The following is a 24,367-nucleotide window of genomic DNA, read 5'->3' on the forward strand; positions in this document are numbered from 1 at the left end:
GGACGATGTTAAAGGAGACAGTATTTAAATTGCTTTAATAGTTATCTTAGTAGGTTTTTTTGGTTGGAGGAAATTTACAGTATATTTTTGATTAGGAAGAAACTTTTTGGTAACTGATACTAAATTAATAAAATTGGACATTTAGCTTAAAACACATGTTATCCGAACGTCCTGGCCAGTAATGTGAGGTACGAAAGGTATCAGTCACTCAGCGCCACTAAGAAATTGCGCCACCCTTTATTCTTATACAGTCACTCAGCGCCACTAAGAAATTGCGCCACCCTTTATTCTTATACGCAGTACACCCTGTGCCTTTATTAAGTGAGCACCCATCAATGCTCGGCGATAATGGCTTACCGTGACTGGAGTAATTGTCCACCTGACGTAAATCGCCTGTAGTTGCGACTCAACTCACTATTCCGCTACACATTTCATATTTAATATTAACAGTCACGGACAACGGCCTTGCCGCAGTGGATACCCCGGTTCCCGTGAGATCACCGAAGTTAAGCGCTGTCGGGCGTGGTCGGCACTTGGATGGGTGACCGTCCAGGCCGCCATGCGCTGTTGCCATTTTTCGGGGTGCACTCAGCCTCGAGATGCCAATTGAGGAGCTACTCGACTGAATGGTAGCGGCTTTCGGTCAAGAATACCATTACAACGACTGGGAAAGCGGTGTGCTGACACCACGTCCCTCCTATCCGCATCCTCCTCTGGGGATGACACGGCGGTCGGATGGTCCCAGTAGGCCACTCATGGCCTGAAGACAGAGTGCTTATTTTTTATATATATTAACAGTCACGACAAGCATACAACATGTAGGCTGGAAAGTTTTTACTAAAACAGCAGTAAACAGAAAGACCTTCATGTTGTTTCCTTGACTTAGAAACATCTACACTGCCTGACAGGAAAAGTGAAGCACGCAGAAGAGAAAGAGTAAACGAAATAGAACTTTAAGGGTTGAGGAGGTGCGATATTGTTGTGGTGATTAGAATAGAGTCAAATTTACAAGGACCTTGGCAGTACGAGCCCATCTATCAGTCTGATATTGCACCCATTGTGACTTAGATGCAGGTACTAATTCAGTTCACAAGGGTGTCATGAAGGCGTTGTGTCCTCTCCTGAGGCAAGCTGTCCAACAACTTCTGTGGCAGTAAAATGAAAACGAGACAGATGCAAAAGAAGTGAGTTCATGGAAAAACGTTAGCAGTTGCCTAAGGAAGCATGATTGCACCCAGGCGTGCTCTACATTTGGATGGATCCACACGTTCCCAAGGATTTTCGAGTACACTGCAGAAGTTTCGCAGGGAAGCCCTTATGCACTCTCCATACAGTCCCGATCACCTCCCATGCGATATCCATATTTTTTGATCTGAAGAAAGAGATTCGTGGATTTTCGAGTACACTGCAGAAGTTTCGCAGGGAAGCCCTTATGCACTCTCCATACAGTCCCGATCACCTCCCATGCGATATCCATATTTTTTGGAGATCTGAAGAAAGAGATTCGTGGCCATCAATTTGCTTTGTCTGGGCACAATCGTGGTTCCGTAAGCAACAGCAAACGTTTTTCCATGATGGCACTGACAATTTTGTCTCACAGTGGGATGGATGCATTAACAGTTATTGCGATTACTTTTGAATTAATAAACAGTTTACTTAATTTTTTCCCATCTGCATCGTTTTCATTTGACGGCTCCCTTTGTAATTCGCCCTTGATATCCTGGTTACGGGAGCTGGGACGTGTGATGGCATAAGCTGCCGCCACCACACTTGTCAGCAAAGAGGTTGCAAGAAGATCGATAATAGGCGCTGGATCAAGCGCACCTATCAGGAGACTGACCAAAGACAGACTCGCAAGCAATGTACCGCCAACAACCTATGGACCGGCAGTATTTAGATCGCCGCCACAAACTGGAGACCCCATCAGTCACAGACAGTCAGCCCAGTCGCAGACAGAGTACAGTTGCAGTCACAGTCAGCTCAGTTACCAACTCAGTCACTAGTCTAGTTGGCGTCTGTCAGTTTACATACCGGCTACGAGAGTTAAGTGTTTACAGCAGGACTTATACTTCACCAGCAGTGAAGTTAACTATTACAGAAGAGTTTGTACCGCAACAACTTGCTTAAAGATAAGTAGGTTTTTTTTTCTTGATAATAAATAACCTTGTTAATACATGTGTGCAGTTCTGTTGTAGAAAGAGGATACCGTCCACAAAACAACATCCTCTCCCTATCTTCCCCCCCGTACAAGATTCTACAGTATCAACGACGACACAAAAGGACGGAGTTGATATCTGAGCTGGTCCAAAGCACGTTCAGATGTGAGGATTTTTCTGGGCACGGGAGTAGTTCAATATTATCAAACAGTTCATAGAAACTCATGGCCATGTGTGGACAAGTATTTTCATGTTGAAAAATCGCACCACGATATTGTCACGTGAGAGGTAACACATGAGGAAAGCCGGCCGCGGTGGTCTAGCGGTTCTAGGCGCTCAGTCCGGAACCGCGCGACTGCTACGGTCGCAGGTTCGAATCCTGCCTCGGGCATGGATGTGTGTGATGTCCTTAGGTTAGTTAGGTTTAATTAGTTCTAAGTTCTAGGGGACTGATGACCACAGATGTTTAGTCCCATACTGCTCAGAGCCATTTGAACCATTTGAACACGAGGAAGCATGTTGTCTGTGATGTACCGTTTTGCCGCCAGAGTTCCCACAATCACTACCAGCCGTTACCGGAAGTCATACCCGATGACTCCTCACTTCATGGCAACAGGTGTAACACTGATACGCCTCTCCGAAATACTGGAATAGGACCTCACCAGGTCGCCGCCATACTCGCCAACGGAGTAACGCAGAACCGCGATTCATTGATGAACACAATGCGACGACATTCGTCAGCAGTCAGTGCATCCCGGTAATGACATCAGTCCACACGTAGCCTTTCGTGTTGTTGCGATAATTCACTAGTCCTGCTAGATTTTTCTTAGGACAGGGTAGTTGATAAATGTTGTTTCGAGCTACACAAAGTAGCTTTTGAGACATTTGTCGCCAAGTTAGGAAGACAAGAGTATTATGTTTTAACGTTCCATTGACGACGAGTTTGGTGGGTACGGAGGACATTTTAGAGTTGAGGAAAGATGTGTCTCTTTCGAAGCAGCCGTCTGGCATTTGCCGTATGCAGAGAAACCACGGAGAAGCTAAGCCTGGTTGTCCAGGCGGAGACCAGCTGGCCGCATCTCACACACCTAAAAGTGCCTCGCCAGTAGACATCGAGCGCCGTCCTCCTAGCTCATTGCAAGCACCCCGTAGCTCGCTGGAAGTGGAGATGGTGCCTTCAGCTCTTCACATAGCAGGGCCAGCTCCTGCTTCGTACATTCCATCCATCGTTATGCTAAACTACTGACTACAAAGATGAAAAAAGAAACGAAAAAGCAAAAAACCTTCTTTATGTTCGTCTGCAGGCTTTTGTACCCGTTACCACCAGGGTCAGCTCCTACTACGTACAGTCCACCCATCTTTGTACAAAACTGCTGACTGCAAAGATGGAAAAAGAAGCGAAAAAGGAAAACCTCCTTTATGTACATCTTCAGGGTTTCATGTACATTGTAACTGAATGTAAAATCTGCTGGATAGTTAGGCCGCATCATATTTCTTCTTTACGATCGACGTTTCCACCCCTGTGCGGAAACCATCTTCAGGACATCGTGGCGTTCACGGTTGACTGAACACTGACCGAGATCACTGTCTCGTTCTCCGATAAAAGGGGAAGTTTCCCTGCACTTATGTCGGACAAGTGGGACTTTTCGCTAAAATTTCTGTGGCTACCATTGGTGGCCCATCGTTATTAGATGGTAGTGAAGTATTGCCGGGGAAATGCTGAATTGGCAAAATTTCTTGTAGCTACAATTGATGAGCCGTTATCGTTGCACAGAAAGGGATTTTTCCGGCACTTATGCTAGAGAAGAGTTATTGGTTAAAATTCTTCCTGCAGCTATTGATGCGTCACCGTCATTGTCATACTGGCAAGTTACAATTCGTCGACTATCATGGTTGATGGAATCTGGCCTAGAGTTGAAGCAACATTGATTGATGTATCCGTTCCTGTCGTCCAGACTCCGCTCAATTTGATTCCCAGATGGATTAGAGCCATTGTTGCTGTCAGTGATGGCAGCTGTGTGTTCATATTTTCGCATCCTTTTATAACCAAATCACCTACAAATGTAATCCCTTATTCTTCGTACTACAGAATACAAGGAAGGCTCCATTATTTGCAATACTTCCTTCTATTGCAAATTTCTTCGACAGAAGTGCATTTTGCACATGTATAATGCTCCAGCCTGAATCGCAACCTAATTTTGCTTCTTTTTCCGAAAATAACTGATTTCTCTGGAGCAGTGGTTGAAAGTTTTATTCTTACCCTGTTTCGTACTCCGTACTTTCTATAATTTTCATGTCAATAAAAAATGAACGGCGGTATAAGATCCAGTAGAGCACGCTATGCTGTCCAGCCGCCCTGTCATCGTAGGACAACGGCGCCACTGGATGAGATCTGGAGTGGCACGTGGCCATTCCAGCTGTTGTGTTGCCAGCTTACCGAACCTTGCAGCTGCTTCTTTTCATCAAGTAGCTCCTCAGTTGGACTCACTAAGTTGATTGCTCCTTTCACTCACCACACCAAGTAATAACTGCAGGAGGCATCGGGAATCGAACCCGGATCCTTCGCAAGGCTGACATGCTGACCTCTCTCTAACAGACGGAGACTTTCCACATAATTCGACACACAAATATCTGAGGTTTGCTTTTCTTTGTTGTTTTTCCACGAATGGAACTGGTGTAGGCTTGCACCACTACCAGTTGGTCGTGAAGTTACAAAGCTGCCTGTTCATTTGCACTTTCATTTCTTTCCCATAATATTTCTACTTTTTTAAAATCGCGAATTAGGTATCTTAGTATTATAATGATGGCCGATTACTCATAACATGCTCTTCTAGCGATTTCCTTGTCTCTCCATTGATATACTTCATATCTTTTCTGGCGTTTTGGGTCATCAGTCAACGGAAAACTTTTACGCGTGGCGATATAGTTTCGAATGAGTTCCCACCATTCTGTGTCCGGGTACTGTTCCTCGTCTTCGATTTTTAAGGATGTCTGGTCTGCTGTGCTTCTTGCTTTGCCTGGTGCCGATATGAGTTCGTTCGGACTATCCATAATGACGAAGAATATGGGAGAGATATTTTCAGTTACTTGCCGTGGTACCTAACTGGCGATGTTTAAATTTTTTCAGTCGTGCATTCCGAAGTATTAGAACAGTTATCATGCGATCACCCCGCGTGTAGAACTTGTAATGATCTTCTTCCACTAGCGAAACGAAGGTTTATACTTTGTTCACTTTTCGTGAAAAGGAAATAAGCGTTTGGTGTCATTGGCCGGGAGGCCCCTTACGGGGCAGGTCCGGCCGCTTTGGTGCAGGTCTTATTACATTCGACGCCACATTGGGCGACCTGCGCTCCGGATGGGGATGAAATGAGGACGAAGACAACACAACACCCAATTCCTGAGCGGGGAAAATCCCCGACCCAGCTGAGTATCGAATCCGGGCCCGTAGGACGACAATCCGTCTCGCTGACCACTCAGCTATCGGGGCGGCCACTTTTCATGAAATGAAAGTTTATTTTAGGGTCGAGTAATATCTTTTTTGTCCGTCTCGTTCTAGATACAAACTTATCGTCCACTCTTCCATTATAAATAGTTTATTTCCTTTCTAGAAAAAGTGTATTTCGAGTATGTAAATTCGCTCTAGCCAACATATTCAAAAGAACAGCAACTGTATTTATATGTAACAGTTCTAATATAATTTACTTTTCAGTCGCAGTTGCATTTTTTTTTTAGAATATGACTAGATTAGATTTCCCTGGATCATTCTCAGATTTAGGTCATCCATCGTGTCTGCACCAGAACCATACACCAGACTCTGATGAGTGGTTCTGACAAAGACAGGACGGGTTGCTGGCGCGACAACTGCCGTAGAACAGGAAAATGAACTATACATTAGAACTGTTCTAAATAGTGTGTAAATTCGTTACTGTATTCGAGATAACTTATACTGTGCCATCTACATTGAGAAGCAATGTGGAGATTTTGTTCGTAAACTATGTTCTGGCGTACATGGTTTAATAAAGTATTTTAATAGATACTCTTTTCAAGTCTAAATTCAGTGACTGAAGATACGGGGGATTATACTGATTGGACGTACCCAAGACTCGTCTTAAGACAGGATGTTGCCACTCCTGCCGCTGGTGTAGCAGACGTCACACTCTACATTACGGCACTTCCACTTGTCTTATTGAGAAGAGGCACATTTCCTGATCCAAGGTACGTGACGCTTCACGAACGGATGAACATTGTGCCTTTCCCCTTGGCATGCCGTTCAGTACGGTATTTCTGAACCCATAATTCCATGACTTCCTCGTTAAACATTTATGGTCGGATAGTGTTTCTAATGAGTTTTCTGCGGCATAAACATTATTTTAATTACAATACAAATTAATAATACAGGGCTTTACATAAATGCTCATGGTAGTATTTCATTTTTAGAGCTGCGTACCTTAATCAGCGTTTCTGAAGAAGAGAAATTTGTTAACATCGAGTATAGATTTAAGTGTCAGGAAGTCGTTTCTGAAATATCCAAGTAAGGAAGTGAAACATGAACGATAAATAGTTTGGACAAGAAAAGAATAGAAGCTTTCGAAATATGGTGCTACAGAAGAATGCTGAAGATTAGATGGGTAGATCACATAACTAATGAGGAGGTATTGAATAGAATTGGGGAGACGAGAAATTTGCGGCACAACTTGACTAGAAGAAGGAATCGGTTGGTAGGACATGTTCTGAGGCATCAAGGAATCAACAGTTTAGTATTGGAGGGCAGCGTGGAGGGTAAAAATCGTAGAGGGAGACCAAGAGATGAATAAACTAAGCAGATTCAGAAGGATGTCGGTTGCATTAGGTACTGGGAGATGAAGTAGGTTGCACAGGATAGAGTAGCATGGAGAGCTGCATCAAACCAGTCTCTGGACTGAATGCCACAAGAACAACAACCTTAATCAGTAAAAAATGGAACCCTTAGAGGATCACTTTGTTGTCCGTCTGTCTCTCCCTTCCGGGTCGAGGTATCAAGTTGAAATCTGTGACAAATACTAAGAGCTACGGTCCTTTAGCGGTGTAAAAAAATTAAGCTTCAAATACAGTGCAGCGAAGACATACGGCTATGTATGTCACGTAATTTTATACTCGCAAACTCGGTCACCAAAACCTGTAAAGACAGTTACGTTTCTATGGAACCCTCCTTGCCCGGTACTTCTATTAGACAACGCACACCTTACAAGTTGTTAGTAGCCGGCCGGTGTGGCCGAGCGGTTCTAGGCGCTTGAGTCTGGAACCACGCGACCGCTACGGTCGCAGGTTCGAATCCTGCCTCGGGCATGGATGTGTGTGATGTCCTTAGGTTAGTTAGGTTTAAGTAGTTCTAAGTTCTAGGGGACTGATAACCTCAGATGTTAAGTCCCATAGTGGTCAGAGCCATTTGTTGTTTTGGGGAAGGAGACCAGACAGCGAGGTCATCGGTCTCATCGGATTAGGTAAGGAAGTCGGCCGTGCCCTTTCAGAGGAACCATCCCGGCATTTGCCTGGAGTGATTTAGGGAAATCACGGAAAACCTAAATCAGGATGGCCGGACGCGGGATTGAACCGTCGTCCTCCAGAGCCATTTGAACCAAGTTGTTAGTCAGCAGCAGACGGCACTAACTGCCTGAATGTCCGTCTCTTCCAGCTGAGTGTTTTGCATACGGCACGCTACTGTTACTGGAGAGCTGACCTTGGGGGACGCTGCTAGCAGTACCTCATCTCTACGGAGCAGCATCACGATCCGCACCGGTCCGGCCCGCGGCAGCGCACGCTCTCGTGCAGGCGCTGTCGGCAGCTAACAGCACGTGGTCTGCTGCCCGGCCCTGATGGATGGCGCTCACACACACACACACACACACGTGTCATTGTGCAATCCGTCGTGTCGCTCCTCGGCATGCTCCCTCACATCCCTGTCAGCTCATTGTTGCACTGTATTCTCGGAAATGATGTTTCATCAGCATCGTGTGGCAGACGGGTGCACGCAACTTTCACGAGGCGCCTCTTGTCTGTAGCGTGTGTTCCATTGGGGGAACCAAGTACGAAGTTTGCTCTAAAAAAAAAAGGGGAATTTAGAAATTTTCCATGTTATATTAGGTAGGGATGGCGGTTATCTCTCGAACAACCCGCTTTCAGTCATATCGTCTTTTTCCACGCAAGTTTAACCTGACTGTTGAAAGCGTGCAAAGTAACCGGTTTCTAAAATACCCAGTATTCGAGTTTTATTCCTATTATTTACTGTAGTAAAGGTAGAAATAGAACAAAGACTGAAAAACTTTGACCCTCTCAATTTCAAGACACATTAAATTAAATAGGAAAACGAAAGGAAACTTAGTCTGTCCACCGTTCGCCGCTTTTCTCAAAATAATAAGTGGTCCAATACTACAAAATATCGCCAGTGCTCTCCTATTGATTTTAGTTTTTTGAGACTCTGTTCAAAAATCATGTCGTAATGAGAGATCATCACACTGTTTGAAAATCACGAGTAATCTGTGCTAGGCCGCGCACGATTAGCCGAGCGGCCATAGGCGCTGCAGTCATGGACTGTGCAGCTGGTCCCGGCGGAGCTTCGAGTCCTCCCTCGGGCATGGGTGTGTGTGTTTGTCCTTAGGATAATTTAGGTTAAGTAGTGTGTAAGCATAGGGACTGATGACCTTAGCAGTTAAGTCCCATAAGATTGCACACACATTTCATTTTCAATCTGTGCTAGAGGTTGTAAGCTGACGTTTATGATCTCTAATTTTCGTGTTAATTTGTCCGTTTCAGAGGCTACAAGCAGATAAAGGCACATTATGCAAACACAGCTAACAGATCAGCTACTTTCTAGTTTTATTATACACTGAGCTGACAAAAATCATGGCATAGCGGTATGCACAAATACAGACGGCGTTACTATAGCGTATACAGGGTATAAGAGGGCAGTGTATTGCCGAAGCTGTCATCTGTGTGCCTGTGATTCACGTGAAAAGATTTCCGATGTGATTACGAGCCCACGACGGGAATTAGAGACTTTGAACTCGGAATAGTAATTGGACCTAGACGCATGGGACACTTTATTTCTGAAATCTTTAGGCAATTCAGTATTCCAATAGCCACGTTGACAATAGTGTGCCGAGAATACCAAATTTAGGCATTACAGACGTCGCAGTGGCCGGCGGCCTTTACTTAGCAACCGAGAGCAGCGCCGTTTACGTTGTCAGTGGAAACAGACAAGCTAATGTGCGTGAAATAGCTCCACAAATCAATGTGGGACGTGCGACGAATGTGTCCGTTATTACAGTACGGTGCAATTTGACGTCAATGAGCTATGGCAGCAGCCGACCGACGCGAGTGCCTTTGATAACAGCATGATATCGCTTGCAGCGCCTCTCCTGGGCACGTGACCATATCGGTTCGACCATAGACGACTGGAAAAGCGTGAGTTGGTCATATGAGTCTCGATTTCAGTGATTCAAAAATGGTTCAAATGGGTTTGAGCACTATGGGACTTAACATCTGAGATCATCAGTCCCCTAGACTAAGAACTACTCAAATCTAACTAACCTAAGGCCATCACACACATTCATGTCCGAGGCAGGATTCGAACCTGCGACGGTAGCAGCAGCGCGGTTCCGGACTGAAGCGCTTAGAACCGTACAGCGGCCGGCCGATTTCAGTGGTAATGTTCAAGTGTGGCGCAGACCTCCGAAGCCTTGGAACCACGCTGTCAACAAGGCACTGATCAAGTTAGTGCTGGCTCCATAATGGTGTGGGCTTTCTTCACATTGAATGGACTGGGTCCTCCGAATGTTGGACTACTTGGAAACCATTTGCAGGCATACATGGACGTCATATTTCCCTGCTTTGCTGGGTGGTAAAGTGCTCGCGTCCCAGGCAAGTGGGCTCGGGTTCGATTCCCTGCCGGGTTCGAGATCTTATTCTCTCGGGGACTGGGTGTTGTGTTGTCCTCCTCTCACCATTTCATCCTCATCAACGGCGCGCAAGTCGCCCATTGTGGCGTAGACTGAAATAAGACTTGCACTTGGCCGTCGAACTTCCCCGGGTGGGCCTCCCGGCCAACGATGCCATAGGCTCATTCCAAACAACGGTGGAATTTTTATGTATGGCAATGTGCCATGTTACCGGGCCGCAATAACGTTGTTCGCGATTGTTTTGGCAACCCAGATCGCCCGACATGAATCCCATCGAACATTTATGGGGCATAATCAAGGAGTCAGTTCGTGCACGATTATTGACGGTTAATAGAGGCAGCACGGTTCAGTATTTTTGCAGGGGACTTTCAAGGACCTTTTGAGCCCATGTCACTTCGAGCTTTGCACCACACCGGGTAAAAGTTGGTCCGACACGTTACTAAGAGGTATCCCATTACTTTGGTCACCTTATTGTACGTTATGAATGAATGTTGTTAAGTTTATTACTCTTACCATAATTTCCTTCCTATTTCATTATTTTATAGAAATGGCAGACAGATTTTTAATCTTGTAAAGCAAATGGAGCATTGTACTTCATTGTTACGTCACTTCATGAAAATATTTTCAGACTGGGGTTGGTGCCATTCTGCAATGCAACGGATGTCTGCCGAGCAAAGAGAGAAATTACTGTATAGACTTGGTGGGGGAACGTCTTGCACACTGCACGTACACAGACGTGCCTCAAGCTACGACACACCAGAACAGGGACATTATGTCTCAGCAATCCAGCGCCAATTCTTACACCATATGTTTCTTGTTCGTTTCTGCCGACATTGTTGTTAAAATGGCACTGATCACTTTTCCCATTTTCTATAATAACGTAACAATCCATACTTTACGAATAAAATTATTCCTTTCTTAAAAAAAGATTCATTTAAAAATTTAAAAAATTATAGTTTCTCCGCTCTGCTACAGGTAAATGATATTTCGGATACGTAGGGTTAAAATAACAGCATCGGTTTTAATCGGTCGGTTTTAATTGATCGGTTGATCCTGTTCCTAGTATTATCCCGATTCAGAAAAGAACTTCATTGTGTTGTAACAGGACCTGTTCGAGAACACTTTTCCACACAAGCAAGTTATTATTTATGCCCCACTTTCGCCTGAGTCAGTTGTCGCAACTACTTATGATACACTCTGTGTTCAACAAGTTATGCTATGAATCATGGTACGCACAGTGTACAAAGTTGTACGCGGGTGCCCCTGGTACCCCTCCCCGCTTGACATCCCATACAGCGGCTTGCGTCGATTGTGCCTTAAACTGGCCCTTGTCAGTAAATATGTCTGCACGGAATCTGTGCAGTGTTAGCCACATCGGATATTATATACGTTGTCAATAGTGAAAAAGGTAACACGTGTTTTGGCAGTAAATGAGGTGCTGATGTTATGTAATACCATTTATTTGTATAGTTATATCTGCGGACTGAACTCATTCTTAGCTCCGAAATATACTTTACCACACACCTCAACTATATGGCTGTAACTATTTGAGTTCCTCTTAAAAGATTAAAAAAACTTACCACCGAAAATTTTTTTAAAGGAAGTTGCACTTGAGGGCTAATACGGGTTATCGGGAAAATGTGGAATAGAGTAAAAACAAAGCAAAACAAAACAAAACAGATATAATGTAAATCTGGGGTAAAACATATTTTATGTACAAAAAATAAACTTCTGAGATTGCTCTCAAATTAAAATCTGAAAACAAATACTTATCCGTAACAGAAAAATAATCTGATTAAAAAACAAATCTGTTCAGTTTACTGACTTGAAAACATATCTCTTAATCAAATATTTATGTAGTAGACGTGAATCGTTTTACATTCATCTTTCGACCTAACCAGTAAAGACGGGTTGTTTGGAATACCAAGAATTCCATGTTGTCCGACACACCATCTTTGACTTCACAACATCACGACAAGAGTAACTGTATCCACAGCCAAAAATCGAGCAACACATAACGATCTCCTACTCTTTAATCTAATAAAGAGTATAGTACTCATCGTTAGTGTACATTTTAAATAATTATTCGATGTCTTTGTCTTAAGAATAAAATTCTAATATGTTTATCTCAATAAGAAGCACGTAAGTAATCTGAAACACTAATTTTAGTTGTTGTGTGTACTACAGCTAATCCACAATTCTCAAATGGAAAAATGCGAAACTGAGAACAACTGACCCAGTTACTGGCGAGTACATAATCTATTTTTATTGTTACACCTTTGTTCTGGCTGCTCTGGGGACGCGGGTTTGGGAGCACGAGTTCCGTGACGGCCAGGAGGGAACGATGACTGCTACTCGGAAATTCCGGCTGTAATAACACACTCTGCTCCCATCCGCTCCTGAGCGACTTTGCTTAATGTTGTGTTTGAGTGTCTGATGATGTGGTAACTTAAGACTCTAATGCCAAGGCCACATAAACTCGAGCAAGCATTAGAAACGGAAATTGCGGAACTTTGTTGTCACGATTTCACGGAACGGTGGTCTTTTATGTACAACCACAAAGAGAGAGAGACAGAGAGATAGAGGAGGGTTGGGGAAGGGATTGGCAACAACAGTCTGAGGAAAAAGTTAAACAAGGCAAACAAAGAAAAAACAATATTTATCTTATCCATGATGGATCTTGCTGAACTTCGCAGCTGTTGTTGAATTAACAGTTGATGAAGGAGACCTACAGCAGGCCAAAATTCATTTAAAGAGAGGCGATTCTTTCACTGACATTACCAGTCTTGGCCGTTATGCCCTTTGTCAAATGGCTGCATTTGTTCTACTGCGCTGTCAGTAAAATGGCCGAAGATACTGGCAATGTAATGTAACACGAGTAAACATTTGACAGATGGGCACAATTCACCTAAAGTGCTCAGTGCAATGAATTAAAGCTGTTAGAAAGATGAACACGTACGGATGATTTTAGCGTTGAAGGTAACCCTCAATAACACGCTGATGGCCGTTAAAATTGCAACACCGTACTAATGGAAAGCAACAAACATCAAATTTCATAATTCACGTCATTTACCGGCAACCAGTTTCAATCTGCGCTGCAAATCAGCTTCAGGTCCGGCACCGCAAAGTGCAGGTTGCCAACTTTGTGTGAAACTAACTAGTTAGATAGTATCACACAACGTTGGCTAACTGAACTGTATAACATGTATGCAGCGCACATTGAAACCGGGTGTCAGTAAAAAAAAAAAGTTGAGATCCAGACGGTGTTTGCTGTTCCTTTATTAGAACATAAATCTGACATGAAGTGTACTGCGGGCTTGGATCTGCAGTTGATTATCATTTCGGCTAAGCCACAGAAAACACATAGGTGTAACGCCAATTACATTCTGTATGTAGAGCCGTCGCGCACGGACTATGCATTCGAACGTCAACGTTTAGCATGCTGAGTTTCTGACGTCATAGCGAGGAGAAAACACTTTGAGGAGTCTTTTAGAACGTGCAGAGCAATATCTAGCATGTCAGATAATCTAAGCGTGCGTCTGAACGTAAATGAATGAGGTGAACGCCACCTATGTCACATAACGCCAGTTCTCTTGAGAACGGAGTTCCGAGACGCCCTACTGGCTTTCTGTTGAAGCCGATGTGTATATATGCCATATTTAAGCACCAGAAAATTGAGAATATCTCGAAAATCCGGCGTTAATTGTACGGTTGGTTGCAATAAAATGACGGGAAACGTCATATTGGTGAAAAGAATTATCGTAACTTGCTTATTGTCAAAGCATGCCGTTTCGAGGCAACGACGCTTTGAAGAGCCATCAAAAAACGGATTGTTCTTCGTAAAATTTCTTGTAATTGAACATCCGTTAATAACATATCTACGATTGAAGAATTCAGGAGATGGTAAGATTTGAAGTATGGTATTATTTCATTCGTGGTAGTGAAGCGGTTAAGTGGGAGATGTGCCTCAGAGCTGGATTGTGGCAGATGGTGACACGAGACTGGATCCGCACGTAGTTTATGTATCAGCCAATAGAGGACAGTATTGGATAGGGGACTGTGATTTAGTTTCGATTGTGCCCATTAGAGTGCACTAAAGTAATAGAATGTTTTTCCTAAACTGTTCTAATACTTTCGTGAAGTGTTATTATGTCTTTCTGTGCATGTAAAATGTTATAAATGTGTTTTAGCAGAGTGAATGATGCGTGAGTGTGGTTTAAGATTAATATGAAGATAATAGTTTAACGAGTTATGTAGTGGGATTTAGTGTGGGAATATTTCGAAGAAGTATGGATGTGGACAAAGGGGATTTAGTAGAATAGGTTTGTAAAATAAGTTTATGGTAAAGGGAAAGTTAATTCAGGTATAAATAACAATAGTAAATAACTTTATTCATAAACAAAAGTCAGCATATTAGATCGTTAGGTTTACTATTTTGCGATTGGTTATTGAGAAAAGCGCGGACTGACGCGGGAGAATGTTGTTTTGCTATTGGCTGTAGAGTAAACTGACCAACGGTAAAGCAATATTCTCGCGCGCCTCTCTCTGCTGGTAGAGAAGACTTAAACTATTCTGGTGAGGAGTCGGAGCATAGCCATGAAACAGTTCGGACGTGTGTTGTTGTAGTTCCGATGGAAATGAGAAGTTGCCGGATCTAGCAGTGTTTCATACATCCAAAGAGTTGTAAAGTGACGGCATAATTATTCCGATGAGTGTGTAGAAATTTCGGAATTTTTGAGAAATTTTGTGACGAGAAAAGACATAAATTCCGCGTGGCGTACTGAACAGGTCGGTGGCTAAAAACTGTGACTGCGTTAGTTACCGACAGACTTAATATTTGGCTAGCATTCTCAATCAAAAACAATCCGTATTTTTGTAGCTATTACGTTTTCGGGAAATGCACCACCATAAACTTGCTAACGTGGGTGAAAAGGATTGTGAGTGACTGTGTTAACACTAGCACGGGCTTAGCAGTGATACTTGTACACCTAAGTTTCAGAATGTATTAATTAAAGACAAAATTTCCAATCTTTCATTTCGCGTGAAAACTTTCTACCGAAAAGTACATTAGTCACTTTAATTGCAGCCTGGTTCACGGCGAAGTACAGTATGTTTATCTCGGCTTCCCTACCGATGATCTGCTGAGACAATGTTCACAGGTAGGTGCAGGTACGTCGTAAAGGGACGGAAGGAACCGCGCCGCCGCAGTAGGTGTAGTACAATGAGTAGAGACCCAGAAGTCTAAGATAACAGGTGACAGGTTGCTGGTTAGTGTCTGTCTGGACGCATATATTTTTACCAACTTCTCGGTTTTTTGATACTTTATGATACTTTTTTATTTGTTTAATAGAAGTGTATTGTATATAATTCGATGTTATGTGAATGTAAGTGCACTCTTTCTGAGAGCAAGTTCGCTCGAATGGCTTTATCTACAAGACAGTTTGCACTACTTGCCGTAAGATATTTTACACTTTATTGTATCAAGATTGATATTTCATATGTTGCTGAAGGTTCTGCTACTGAACAGGAACAATGGTCACATAAGAATAATCTTAGGGTTTTACTAAACACTGATGAAATAGTTTTTATGTTATGTGGATAACTGATGTTAATTTGTATCGCGCTATTTGTAATTGAACTTGTATATGTCGATGTCTTTACTGACTGGACAAGGTACTTTGATTTGTAACACATTCATGGATTTTGAAGTTTTTATTTGTGTATACTACAGACCAACCGCGGCTCCTGGTTTCCACGCGGGAGAAGGCTGCGAAATTTATTGACTGGAACTAACATTCGAATCAGTGTCTCACTACAACCAATATTTAAGGGGAGGGGGGGGGGGGGAGTGCAATACCTCACCCTAGATAGAGGTTTACATAGTGTATAATGAACTACTAAATAACATAAAAAGCAGCTTACTCCAAGATAAAATCTATATATAGCTTAATCGTCCTCCAATGTCACATTTCCCGACAATTTAACATATCCAATCGTATTATAAGACGCGCTCTGGAGAGATCTTTAATGTGGTGTGTGTTAGCTTCGCTGCATGCTTAATGTTCTTATCATTTTCATTTCTAAGTTTTATAGATAGAAATCGCGGCGTTTATGATTTCGCTTGACGAAACAGCGATGTAGCCATAACTTTATGGAAAACACTGTCAGAACAATAATACTAAACCTCCATTAATGACATATCAAAGTATAACAGAGACATACAGAGACAGTAATTCGATAGCGAAGTTTCACCAACCCTGTTCATTCTCTATAGATGTAAGCAGTGGAACGTGAAAATTGTGTGCAGGTTGGTAGGACACCCTGAGGGTAAAACAACCACAGCATTCAGGATGCCCGTAAGAGTTGTTTTCTGAGGAAGCCACACCCCCAGACTGCAGCTACATAAAGGTAAGCGGCGTTTCAAGGGGCAAGCGTAAGACTACCTGCTGCCTCTTCGAAAAACATCGCTTGGTATAACATATCAACAGTTCCAAAAACGTTGACCTGCATTATTTAAATCCGTGTGGAAAATATGCGAAATGCCTTCTGATAATTTAAATTCTTCGTACGTCACTGAGAAATTTATTTTAATACATATTTTGGGGTGACGCCTGCTGCAGACAGAACAACGTGACTAGGATAGAGCAAATGTGCGTTTTAATGCAGCTAACGTAGAAATTTTACGCGGATCTATTTCGTAAACAGTTGATTTTCGAGCGAGATGCAACCGACAACTATCGCTGGAGCGCTCTGCGATCGCGTATACCACGTACAGGCACACGTACCGAATGAAGAAATCGCATCGTTTCTGAACGTTCAGCGGCACACTGAATTCGTCACATACACGTAAACATCGAAAGCACGGTCTGTGTGGCGACCCATTCAGGACTGATTACGCAACGGGTTTCTCATTCAAAAATCGCATTTGAATGTTATTTGTTTGCGAGAAGATCATGTTATGCCTCATGTAAGTAGAAAAAGCGAGTACCAGCATATGTTGGAATTCGGCAGCGGCAGGATGGTGACCAGTAGAGACTGTTATTTATAGTTCCGTGACGCTGCTGCCTACGTTGGTCGGGATCCCACGACTGTCATGCAAATAGGAAATCGGTAGGTTAAGGAGGGCGGTAGTCAACTCTACCCGGGATCCAAACTCCCGAGGCAGTTGCAGATCTTACAGCGACGTCGCACGTTGCGCTTGGCTGCAGCAAGGAAAGACAAGTATCTGATGCGGTGGCACAGATAGAGGTGCGCCAACCGTTGTTGGTTGGTTGGTTGGTTGGTTGGTTGATTGATTGGGGAAGGGGTCAAAGAGCCAGGCCATCGGTGCCACTGGATTAGGGAAAGACGTCGGCCGTGCCCTCTCACAGGAACCATCCCGGCATTTACCTGAAGCCAACAATGGCACAAATTTAAGACTCCCAACAACAATACTACACAAAACAGTGGGCAACACGTCGTCTTTCCAGACAGGTATCGGTTCTGCGTACATCATCGCGATGGGTCTGTACGTGTGTTGTGGCTTTGAGGAAAAAAACATTGCCAAATTGCGATCGTCATCCTCACACGGGTCTAGCACCTGGTGAGATGCTGTGGGTGCCTTTAGGTACACAACACGAACACCTTTAGTTCGCATAGTCGGTTTGGACACCAAATCTGGGTTTGTGATGTGTTAAGGTTGGTGACTATGCACTACCTTTCAAAGTTCCGTGACGTTTTGTTTTCAAAAGTGTGCCGATTTGTCGGTCCGCTGCGGAGGTTCGAACACTGGCCACGTCGGCTCTTCAGCGAGCTGTGCTGAGGGCACCAACCAGCGCCGGCGCTGGCGAGATGCGGCAAGCGGACCGGAGAGAGAGGAAGAGCGCTCGGCTGCTTGCGGAGAGGGCAGGACAGGCCTGTGTTGGTACCCGGTGGTAGTCTGTGCATTGTGGACTTTGATTTCGGAGTCACACGGAAATCTATTGCTGTGACTCGGACTGTTCACCAACTCTGCCTAGTTTTGGTAGCTCATTGCGGAATTGTCTGCTGTGTAGTGGGCCTTCTGTTACTATAGGTGCTGACCAGTTACGGTAGTTTTGATAGCTCATTGTGGAATGATGTCTGCTGCATTGTGAATGTTTCTTTACTACGAGCTACGGTTAGCCAAGGTAGTTTTCATAGGTCTTGGGGAACTTGTGCCTGCTCTATTGTGGGTGTTCCGTTATTATAAGTGAGTTCGCTTAAGTTGTGTGGCTGCTCGTTATTGCGGGTTGTGGTCAGTAAATGTGGTTTTCGTGTGTTTGGTTAGAGGCGTTGAACAGTGCGGAGCTTACTGGAAGCACTGGCCGCTGGTATTCGGATGATGTGTATTGTTGCCCGGTTCATGATGTAAGACGAGAGGTCGTTGGGGCAGACTTTCTATCACGCCCTTGGCTATAACTGGATGTGCTTGGTTTGTTGGCTCCGGATGTTGGTGGTATCGTTTCGTATGATAGTACTGTACACTCCCGAGCAACTCATGACACTGCAGGAAAACAGAACTCTACTCCTTGTAGCGTCGCGGGTTAATCCGTGGCCATCGTTTTTGCTGTAAGTTTTGTTACGTTATGACAAACTGTATTGGAAGCCTGCAGTATAGTAGCATCCAGCGGAGGCCGACTTGGGGTCTGCCAATTGTGTCATCACCCACCTACCCTTCTGGCTGAGAGTGGGAATGCTTTTGTGTGCCACGTACAGAGTCCACTTATTCACCTCACCTAAGAAATTAAATAACTATGTTAAATATTATTTGTTTTATTACAAATGTGGTATAGGACCTTTTGTTATTTAGACAAACAGTGTCAAAATTTGATACTGCTACCTATAATAGTTTCGGAGATATAAAAAACACATTAAAAATGTACTTGGCTGACACTTAAGGAAGTAAATTCCGATAGGAACCATAACAGTTTGTATTTCTTTTGTTATCTGAAAACAGTAATAGTACACTCAGTGTGCCGATTTATTTTGTAAAGCTTTCCAGTTCTAAACTTTCGATAATTTTTCTTTCGTAATAAAAATAACAGTTTAAAAGTCAATATTTATGTTTTGTGTTAGGTGAGAGTAAATGAGAGTGAATGTGAGTGCGTATGGGAGACATACGTCAAATTTCAAATTTATATGGTAATACACCTGACGTTACTACCAAGTCTTACGCCAGCAGGGTGTCATGAAAATTGTAAATCCCGCTAACTGGCGGATGACGTATGTGTATGAGTGTTTGCTTATGTAATAAAGCAGCCAGAAAGTCGGGAACGATATAATCAGTTTTCTAAAGCTATCGCAAGATTAATTTTCGTTTATTTTCAATTAATAAACATTATAGTAACAATTTGCTTGTCGAAGTGACGCCAATGAATCTGATGTAGTGATTGGCTCAGAACAGTTTTGGCGCGAGTAAGATCTAGCAGATGTGGTCGGATTGGCTGCCTTTTCAAACAGCCAATGGGAAGTCAGTATGGTTCCCTCGCACTGCGAGATACTTAGGTTGCGTCATTAGTTGGAGGGGAGGAGTCGTAGACTACCTTTTCAGACGCGAAGGTCATGTTACATGTGCCCGACCGTAAAATGCGTAAGATGAAGAAATGTTTGCGTTCAGATGGATTTGATATGGAAGCTTTTGTTGCTACGAACATTCTGTAAAAGTTTGAGAGTCGTGGGATATTTTGGAGATATACGCGTGTGACTTGTTGGACTTAGAAAATTGCGCGTGGCGATGTTCTGTGTTCTACTACAGAATATATTCGGCGAGCAATCTGTTTGAAAGAAATCCACTGAAAGACTTACGTAAGAAATCAACGTTATGTGTAGAAAGTGACTGTATATTCGCGTGATTATTTTCGGAATGGACTTACGAAAATTCTGGCTGTTTTGCGTGTGACATATAACAGTTTTGCATAATAAATGTGGGCTGATGGCACATGTTTCAGCAAAGAAAATAGAACTTACTTTTTCCGAACTTTCAATGAAGGCCAGGACTCCGTTTTTCCACCCGAAAATGTATTATTAATATTTGCAGGAACAACCGTAACGAGATTTACGCGGCTTCAGTAATTGTAGATATTAGGTGCTGTTTTCATTAACGCTGCTTTTTCATCTCCTTGTAAGTATCTACGTTGCAGGGACACTACGAAGGGACACTGAGCAGACGTCGATCTGAGGTAGCTGAATATCAATTTGCAGCTTGCTTCAGTGACAGTGGACTAAGAGACAGTTTCCGTCGCATCCTGCGTGAGTGCTTCCTCGTTAACCCTTTGTTGCTAGTTAAAAGACGCTTGTTCGCTGTGTGTCTGAAGGTGGTGAATCCACGATTTGTGATTGTTGGTTTAATACCATGTTCTGTCAGTGTTTCTTTGAGCCTGGAGTGGTTGAGGAGGACGGTATTCGGTCAGACAGTCAAACGACGGCAAGTGAAATCAGTCACCGAAAGGACAGAATACGTAAGCCTTTTCCGTTATTATTTTAAGTGGTTGGCTCACTGATGTTGCGAAAGACTGGTGGTTCACACGAAGCGCTCCACGTAATGTTACAATGTCCCGGGGTGAAACTCTCTCGGTTGTATTGGCTGATGACGTGAGGTATGACGGTTCAGAATCCGAGCGAGCTTCTAGAGGCTCTTACGAAACGTCCCCTTTTTGAAGAATTATACAAGACTGTGCTTTAACTGACACACAATGTTTTTTAGCGCAACGCAATCTGACTTTCAATAATCCCCACAAAAGAATGGCCCTGTCTAATATTAACCTATACCTTTCACAAATCACTTACCTCACAAAAATCTTCGTTACTCGAACTACTGCTATACAGCGAGCGCCACTACTGCCAGCTAAATAAAAGATTCAAACTAAGGAAGGCACTAACTACTGAAATGAAAGATTTTAATAGAGAACAAACACTGTATTTACCTTAATAGTCATATTATATATAGCAGTTCATGACAGTCTTACAAATTTCAAAACTCCGCAATCTCTCTCCCCACATCCATCACTGCTGGCGGCTCACCTCCAACTGTTCAACGCTACGCGCTGTTCACATCCAGCTGCCCAACACTACAATGGCAGACAACAACGCAAACTAGCCACAGACTGCACACAGCACAGCCAGTGATTTTCATACAGAGCGCTACGTAACGTTGCCAATAAGAAAACATAAACAGCCTACTTACACTCTGTCAACAGTATTAACTGCTGTTTCATCTTGTATTACTTGAATGGTTTTGAAAGCACGCGCTTTCGGAGTGCCTAGTGATATCGTTGTCAGTTTGCGCTATTGTGGCTTTGTTTTTCAATGTGAATGACTGAGGAACACAAAGCCTAGTTACCTCAGATGGCTTTAGGGTTTTCTGTACTCAATCATAACTGCCCGAGTGGAACGCTGCAGTTGAATGTTCTTGTTATGTTCCGCTAACGTATGATAGCGGTTGTTAATCAACCTGTGCGGCTTGCGCCTTAGTGACGGATTATTAGTCAGCGAAGAAATAGCCTAGCTTTTATGCGTATATGAAAATTATCGCTTTAAGTGCCGGTTAACGTGTGTTAACTGGGCTAGTGCCTACCTAGTGATAAGGGGCTAAACCCTGCCAAGCATTAAGATGTAAATTAAGCTACGGCTAGCGCCGGTAGCAATAAATGTTTAGTCGCGCTAGTTGTAAATTATAAGAAATAAGTGAACTTAATGTCTTACTTTAAGTAGGCCTAATATTATAGTTATTAAGGCTAATCAGTTGTGAGAGATCACTAGGTAGGAAGTACTCGGGGTACAGGGAAATCAATGGCCTCTAGACTGTCATACTTATAAGTTGTTGTCCCTAACTGGAGGTTTGCTGGTATATGTTCTGTGTGGAACTGACTTAAGAACCTTCTACGTGGAGTGTGTGTCAATCACTATCAAGCAGCAGGTCTTAAACTATCTAATAAATGAAATAATAGTCCTGTGAAATGTGACACCCTCGCATATGAAGCGTATTTTGGTGTTCACGTATTGAAAGATGTTTTTGAACATGGCGCTTCATGATAGTGAAGTTTAAGCGGGTTTTATGATAGTTATTAAAAGAACCTCGTTTTAGTACTATATTTTTAGTTGTGGCTTTTAACAGAGATTTATAATATTAAGTAACTTATGGTTCCATAATTTGCTCGATCCACTGTTTATTCATTCCATTGTTAAGTCTGGTTATTTTATGATTTCACTGCTGTATTCCGTTAAAGGGGCAGATCTGATGGCTAGATGCACAAATTGATGGTTCGTGATTAGCTACTCAGGTTCCTGTTACAGAGCGAGGTTCTGTCCCCCCATAGGGACCCTCACAAAACGTGCTGTTCCAGGCACCGACGTCGTGTGCTCCAGCGGCGTCGAACTACTGTGCCTGGTGTTTGGTCTCCTTCGTTATCACATCGCTAGGCATAGATGCAAGGCTCGGAGTTCTGTAGAATTGGAAGGCATTAAAATAAAAGAGCTACATTAATAGCAGGATTTTCAGTTAACACGACTTATCCTCGATTAAAAATCCAGCACTCCACTCCTCAATTTCCTTGGTATTAAGTGGTGGCACACAAAAGAATGCAAGACCGCATATTGCTGATGTTGTCCTGACCCGTCTGGATACAAAGGGTGTTCGACTGTTTCCCCATTAGCGCAACCTGCAGATCTTTCACCGACTGAAGACATCCGGTCATTAGTTATGGAGAGACAGGCATGCAACCACATGCCAGACACTACGAGAATGAGCTCTTGTGTAGAGTAGAAGCAGCATGGAATGACGTACCCGCCATTGCCATCTGCGTTCATTTCCAACTAGATGCATTAGAGAGGTTGTTTGTATGAGAGAGTGTCAGCTCTGTGATTTGGGGGTCAAATCACCTACAAAATTAATCATGTATTCCTTCCACTTTATTACTGAGCATGCACAAGTAAAGATTCGTTATTGGTTACCATTATTAGTGCTGCAGTTTTAATCGACAGCGTGCTAACACTCCTTAAAGATCAGAAAATAGTAGTATCAGTGTTGTTACTTTTGCTAAAGGCCTCGCGAATAATGTATCCTGGCAGAATGCTAGAATATGTCTGTAGTAAACTGCTCATCTGCTGCCACTCATTAGATCGGTTTTCATATAACTTGAAGGGTATAATGACTCAGTTCAGGGTTGAAGAAAGGTCATATGTTAACAGACTGCAACAAGTTATTTAGTGATTCAAACAGTCTTTCCTTTTGGTGGTCTCTTCAGATTTTCTGTCCCATTCTAAAACCAACACGACTTGATATTTCGGTGACCCATTTGTCAGCCATCTTCAGAAGGCCGTTACTGCTGCTGCTGAGCCTCGCTAAAAACTGATAGCAGTGCTGCAGGTTATCGTCATGTATAGGCCTCTGTACCGAACATGGCGCATGCGCCGCCCACCATAATTGCTGCTCCTTGTAAAATACCGACGACAACGATGTATCGCTCCCAAAACCTTTGTCTTTATTCATTAAATTATCTGTCAACCAAATTTCATTTACCTCTTTGTAAACTGTGTTCCAAAACCCGGAAGTACTGACAGATATCAGAGTTTTCTCACATTTACACGATGTTCAGCTACTTCGATTTGTGAGCCTGTTGTAGTCAGCACTACACGAAGAAAAATATATGTTCCTCTTCACGCACCTCCGGAGATGGTCCAAATTCCATAACCCGACGAATCTGCTTGTCACAATATCCATTTTAGTTAAACGCAGCCGTCCTTGGCTAAAATGTCCGCGTCGGAAATAGGATAAGCTCTGCGAGCCAGAATCTAAATGATGCCATTGCGTAGGTGCCGTGGAAGGTAGCTCTTAGTATGGGCATACATATCTTTCATACAGTTGTTATCCAGACAATGTACAAATGTGTTTGAATGACAAACCAGAAAGCATAGTCGTATATTTAAACAGTATTATCAACTGCTTCCAAGCTGTTTGTGGCTGCGAATGCCTTTCACTTAATAAAAAAATAATACATGAGTCGTTTTTATTCTAGACCTTTAGGGATCAATGTGTAATAATGGATGATAGTTTAAACAGTAATAAGAGAATTATTTCTGCGTGTCGTAAGATGGATATGTCACTTCATGTCTTGCCTAACGCAATAATTTTTTCCACCAATATAAATAAAAGGTTTAGGGCTCAGTGCATCCCATTTTAAATAGCTATAACGTCGTATAGGGACAACTTCTTACTCCACAATGTTTCACAACATTCGTTACGTGGTGTACCCAATTGATATCCCATTTTATCAAGAAAGT

The 24,367-nt window shown here is 43.0% G+C and overlaps 1 pseudogene; it reads left to right on the forward strand.

Annotated features, from left to right (window-relative positions):
- The first annotated feature begins 455 nt into the window (after window positions 1-455).
- LOC124597067 lies at window positions 456-573 on the forward strand (annotated as a pseudogene).
- Window positions 574-24,367: the final 23,794 nt, after the last annotated feature.

This window comes from Schistocerca americana, chromosome 2, assembly GCF_021461395.2.
Source record: "Schistocerca americana isolate TAMUIC-IGC-003095 chromosome 2, iqSchAmer2.1, whole genome shotgun sequence".
NCBI lineage: Eukaryota > Metazoa > Arthropoda > Insecta > Orthoptera > Acrididae > Schistocerca > Schistocerca americana.